Source organism: Ptychodera flava, chromosome 15 (assembly GCF_041260155.1).
Source record: "Ptychodera flava strain L36383 chromosome 15, AS_Pfla_20210202, whole genome shotgun sequence".
NCBI classification, from domain to species: domain Eukaryota; kingdom Metazoa; phylum Hemichordata; class Enteropneusta; family Ptychoderidae; genus Ptychodera; species Ptychodera flava.
Window position 1 is genome coordinate 29,742,482 of NC_091942.1, and position 6,694 is coordinate 29,749,175.

A 6,694-nucleotide genomic window follows, 5' to 3' on the forward strand; every position below is an offset into this window, starting at 1 on the left:
GTCTAAAAAGTAATGGTAATTGCATAACATGAAATCAAGGCGGTGACACTAAACTCGGAATGATTGCACACGATTTTTAGAGTCGGAAAGTTTGCCACACATGCACAGAAAGGATTGTTAGCAATTCCCGCTTAAATTTCCTAACAACTTGTGAAGATAAAGCTGTTTATCTACTTGAATACCCGACTTAAATTTCCCTGGTGTGATAAAATTAATATAGAAAACGCTTGAACCTTGTTGACACCGTCACGTACGTAAAATTGACAGGTTTGAACAAGTCTTTCAGACAGGCGACGATTTTTATTTATTTTTGGTCTTCAGTTGATGAGAGAGCCTGGCTCTGCCAGACACTGGATCTGTCCATCAATTGCAATATCCATGGGTAGAGTTACTTTTTTCGCACTGAACAAGCCTTCAAGATAAAGCAGTCCTTTTGCAAACACATGATGATCACGAAATGTGACTTTTTATGGCAAAGAATGTCCCTGGTTGATGGAGCACTGACTGTGAAGGTGATTGATACACACCTCTGAAAACGTTAACTTTTAAGTTGTACAGGCTCCCAACCGAACATATTTACTTTATTCTTCACGAAATTGCCACTCAGGCTCACTTTCTAACAAAACTTTACATTTTCACATAAAAGTCTTTTTCCCCGCAGGAAAAAAAAGTATTTTGAACACCGTCATACCACCATACTCGCTGCAGAATGTAAGGTCAGTAGGGTAAAGGAAATGGCGAAATAGGCTGCATTCACAAATACTGAGGGGGGGGGGACGCCGGAGGAAACGTGATTGAAATCTTAATTTGTCTTAGATCCCCCTCGATATCCTCAAAAACATTTCAAATCCCACCCCTCTATATGATCAAACATGTTCAATTCCCAAACTATTATATGGCTATGCATTTATCAGGCCAAAGCTATCAATCTAAAATTGATATCTTTTTTATCGGAATTTTTGTTCTGTGTATCAACTCAAATCTCTCATTTTACACTCTATCATATTGAAATATCAGTGTTCAGCTTGCATAGTTAAGAATACATCCTGTTCATGTGTACTGTGCATTTGTGTCATTGATAAATGACTGTCAGTCTGGACTCTATCATTAACAATAGTGTATACATATACAGATTTTGTTGACAAATTGAACATTATGCCTTTCAGCTAGCATGCTTTAGGAAGATAGCAAGAAACTGTTGTTGATACATTTACTGTAACAGAAAAATTGCAAAATAATTATCAACAGTCGCAGCATCTGTTCCGTTACAAGGTCTACTTGATGTTTTTCTTATGAAAATTCAATAGCGTTTACACTATTTAGATTTTTTCCAAAATAAAAGTCATGAAATGCTATGAAATGATTCCAGAATTTGTTTTGATCATTATTAACATTCGAGCCGTTGGGTGACATTAAAATATTATTCATTCATTTTTTATTGAATTACCTACAAAACTCATCGTCGTAAACTACGCGCCTCTTTACGGCAACAGCTCAGCGCTACCCGTTACATGATTTTTGCGTAGGTCAGCGGAGCGGAAATTATTGCTCTGGCTCGCGAGAATGACAAAACTGTGAAATCTGAAAATGTAAATAGATAGGGAACAACACTATTTTCAGATCCCACCCCGTCCCATGCTAAGTGCAAACAGCTCAAATCTCCTCCTTCTACCCAAGAACTTTCAACTCCCTCTCCGAATTCCTCCAGCCCCCCACCCCCCCCCCCCCAGTAATTGTGAATGAAGCCTTGCACAAGCATACTAGTAGGTACCCGGGCTTAGGAAAAGGAGAAGCAAAGAGAATTGGGTGTCGAGGTCAGGGACACAAAATTAGAGCCATGTCAAAGTATGATGAAGCTTAAACCAAAGAGAGAGTTCTCTACATGGCCATAGCACGGTGAAACCACAATACTGTAACGTTTATGTATATTCCCACATTCTGTATTTCCTATTCTTCACCATGCAATATGATTTACAATAAAAAACAAAAAGAAAGACCTTCCCCTTATATTTCTCTGTTTTCATTTCCCGAAATAATAACAAGATGATATTTTGTTCTTTTATTTAAGACTCAGTGTTGTTCCTTTATTGTTGGTCTCCTTTCCAGTCTCGATTTGAGGTGAGGTAGTTTTTGTGTCAAAAAGCGTTTTTATTCCATGCTTCTCTTCCCGGGGCACTTTTAATTCTGAACAAAACTACTTTGTTAGCATCACATCGTCCTACAACCGTCGAAATGTACCACTTTATACCAAGCAATTTCGTCAAAACACTAGTGCTACTCCGTCTAGCAAATCATACATTCCCAGTTTATTCCTATTAACTTTCGATTATTACTTTCAATTATCATCCCGTTACATTTCCGTCACGAAATGTATTTTAACAATGAAAGTAAATCATATTTCATAAAATTTGTTGAGTTTAATATTTGCTATTGCAGGACCATTCGTCTTGAATCTTTCTCGATTTATTCCGACGTCCGGACCTTCCAACCATACTATCGCCAAACTGTGCTTTCTGACCTGAAAAGAAGATGAACTACATTGTGTTAGACGGACAAACATGGCGCGAAATTGCCTTGTACAGAGAGACTTAAATGGACCTCAGTGAGGAGGGTGTATTTAAGTGTCAGTGTCACGCCTAACGATGAATCTTTGAGCTTGTTCTCGTCACAGTCTTTCCGTTGCTGAACACGCGTCTAATTTTCTATACGCATAGCAAGGTGGCCGACAGAGGGCACTTCCCCACATTCACTGGCGAGGTTGGGCCGTTGCTGTCACAAATTATGTCTCGTATAACAGGATTTTGGCGTGAAGTGAAACACAAGCGATGCAGTCATCCTGGATCAAGTATGAAATCCGTGCCCATGGTGTGTTCCAATATTCATCTCATGATAAAAATCTGTATTCCCCTTGACACAATTAAACCTTTTGCCATAATGAAAGGAAACTGCCAACTGCATGGCAAAGAGTACTATATTAACGGAAATCGAAAATTATCTTTAAATGTGTGTTTTACAGGTTTGTACGTTTCTGAAAACACCGTTTTTCAATTTTACGATCATTGATTCAAAAGTTAATATTCTTTGAAGAACACTTCTTGTTCAAACCATTAATTTTAATTACGCTTTTTTAAGAATGTAGTTATAAATTCAGATCTTTGGAGATAGCCATTCATGATGTTCAAGGTTGATATCCGGACGCTTGCTATCTTCAGCGATATTTTTGTTGAAAAAAGTAAGCACACCTTTAAATTAACAAAAGAAAAGTTACAAAGTCATTCATTTTCGGCGTACAGGTTAAAAAGATTTAAATTTCATGGCCTCTAATTCTTGAATATTCACAGAATATAAATCCTTCATCAACTTAAAGAAAAACTTCACGTGATGAATTCGCATGTGATGAGGTCACACTTGAAATATGATCATAAAATCAGGCCAGGTGAATATCAGCGTTGATCGACTTTGATAACCCGATCGACCCCTCTGTTTCGATTGGATTCCTGTCAGCTTGCATCATCGTATAGTACGTGGTGCAGGTACCGATGACAGAACGTGTTCATTTACACCGAAACACCGAATATACACATACCCTGATTTTGAAAGGTTCCCTTGGATCGGAATTCGAATATCTATTTTCTTGATCCAGTACACTTTCTGTCGAGTTTGACAGATGGCTTTATTTGTACTTTTTGCGGTATCGACCGGCATCCGATACCTCACATGGAGAATATGGGAAATATAAAATTTATATTTCCAGCAGCATTCACAGGATCATACATTATTTAAAAGTTAGTAAGCCAAACTATCTCTTTCATTATCAAGTTTTCTTTGTACTCTGGGGGCTTTGTATTAACCACTGTCAGACTGGGCGTTGGCTGCAAATCAATCCGGGTCTCGGGTGCAAGTTTTAACGACCCTGACAAAAGTGAGTCATAAGTCACATGGCATTGGCACCCACACTTGTGACGTGGCCGATTCCAGGTATACATATTACATGGGAAATGTTAACAAAGCGAGACGGTGCATGCGAGTTTTATTCTTTTCTTGAAAGAATACACGTGCTTTGAATGGGGATTGCTTGCAATTACATAGATCATAGAGTGACGTGGTGCTTGTTATCGTGAGAAGTGCCCTTGACAGGGGTAGGGACCACACCCTGCAAGCCCAGACATCTGTCAATGTAATGTCACGTAATTGTCGGATTGTATTCTCTTGTGCCTTCGTCAGGAGCGAGATATCTAATAGATTCTGTCACCGATAGGTACTGTGTATCTCCTTGCAAATGTACATTTCGATGTTGGATGGAAACAACCAGATGTCAATGAGATATGTTTCACGCCCGTGTCGGTACCTGGCAATAAATGCACTACTAGAGATATGCACGACGCAACTCCTGCGTCATCTCTGTATCTGAACCATTCTACGAAGAAATTAGGTCATCTGAATCGCGTTTCTTCTTCAAGACACAATACGTACGTAGTGTACTTGTAACGTGTAACTATCTGTATGTGTGCAAGCTGAGATCCTAGTGTACCAGACTATTTCATTTCAAGCGACAATGACTGTTACTTTTGGTACTATTAAACAAAATATACATTCTTATTCTTTTCCCTAAAGTATGGTGAAATACACAGTTTTTACCCTGCTAACACAATGCAGTATGTAAAATATTCCGTGTCAATAATTTATGAATGAATTCCAGTCCAGATAAAAATTGTTGACAAATTCATTTGACATCACACAGTCTGGGTTGAAAAACTGAATGCCAAACATTGCAAACTTGCTTTTAGGAGTAGAACAGGAAGCTGTATTTTAACACCAATATTGGAAAACACATCAAAAGTTATTAAACATGCAAAGACTTTGCATGAGTTTTTTTTATTTCGACCATAAAAATATATGCTGCCGTGCAATAGAATCAAGCAATATGGTTTCTCGAGCTTTTTGGTGCAAAAAGAATTACATACATGATCGTCGGGAAACGAACGAACATATTGCTTTGATTTTCGAAATGCGATGAAAGCTAACCACCGTGTAAACTGTACTGTCCGATATACCCCCTCGCATTCAAAACTGATAAAACAAATGGTGTAATACAAAGCATGAGTCCATGTGATGCATTTCTAACTCCTCTGAACTAGGAAATCTTTCTTCCAACATCATGAATCTAAAGTAAAGCTCTGACGTTTCCCGGACCGCAAAAACCACATTGATAAAGAGGGCCAGACCGCTGTTAATCATGCTCACTGAAGTACAAGCTTGTCTTCCGAATGACATCATACTGGAAACAATTCTGGTGACGTCATTTTAACTTCGCGCCACACACCTAGAACTGTAAAGGCGCACTTCCAAAAAAACATGCCGTACGCGTTTTCGAGTCGATCTGTTCAGACCGATGCGTTTGGGTCAATCAATGTGGTATGGAGGTACGCGAATGCAGGTTACAGAGAAATCACTGTATCAATTGATGAAATTAAAATGCATTTTGTGTTATCGGCTTCATGATCTAAATCACGGTCACTCCACGAACCTTTCTGCATACTCACTGTATGTGCAAGTTGGTCATGTGTCTGATCATACACGGTAGTCTCATGACATACATGCGCTGAACGCATGATGTATGCTTATGATACGAAGTTCATAACGTATTCGGTGCTAGAAAGCGTTACCAAAAGTTGTCACACGTCCTGTGTTTCCTTTCATTTCAAATATGTATCCCACTTTTTAGATGATTTGAAATGTGTAATTAATAGATCTAGTCAAGGAAAGTACCCATTCAAAACAGGCTTTGTTGCTAAGGAAGTCATATATTCTGCTTTAACATTGGAGGGCAATGATGTAGGTCATCAGTTACACACTGTAGATGCAAAATACCAGGTATTTGAATTATTTTGAAATCTGTTTGGTTTCTTCGATCGTAAATTAATGGTGACTTTGCAGCCATATTTGTCATCGTTAAATATCTTCGCTATCACCTACCATCTCTGAACGATTGAATTCCGTTGCAATGAACCTAAGTACAACCTCCTAGCAGTTGTGAAGAAACTGTTGTACACATATGGCGAACTGTGAATTCTGAAGGGAAGCGACCAATTAAATTTGAAAATTTTGGTATTGATAGTGCCGAACTAATCACAGGGGATCCAGAAGTCTTGTTGTTGTTGTTTGTATTGTTGTTTATGTTACGTCGTGTTGTTGTTGTTGCTTACCAATCTCTTCCTACCTCAGGCGTTCCTAAGCTGGGTCGTCTGCTAAGTAGATCGATTTTCGGATCGATCTATTGATCGCGTAGTCGATATGCCCGATTTAGGTTGCAGTGGCTGGCATATCGACTACGGGATCAATTGATCGATCCGAAAATCGATCTACTTAGCAGAAGACCCAGCTAAGGAGCGCCTGTGCTTCCTACCTCCATGCCAAATTCAACGAACATAAATATTGTGTTGTTGTTGTTGTTTCCAACGTAATGTAGATGTCATAAGAAATACTACAAGGACGCTATCATTATTTGACCCGATGCAACTTTCTCCAAACAACGATATGATACAAACAACAACAACCACCAGAGTTCTGGGTCCCCTGTGAACAAATACAATAAATAAATAAATAAAAATTAAATAAATAAAAACAGTAATATAAGAGTGAAAGATTGTCTAGTCTTAAGTGGCTGGTGTGCAGAATTGCTTGTCGCTGCTTT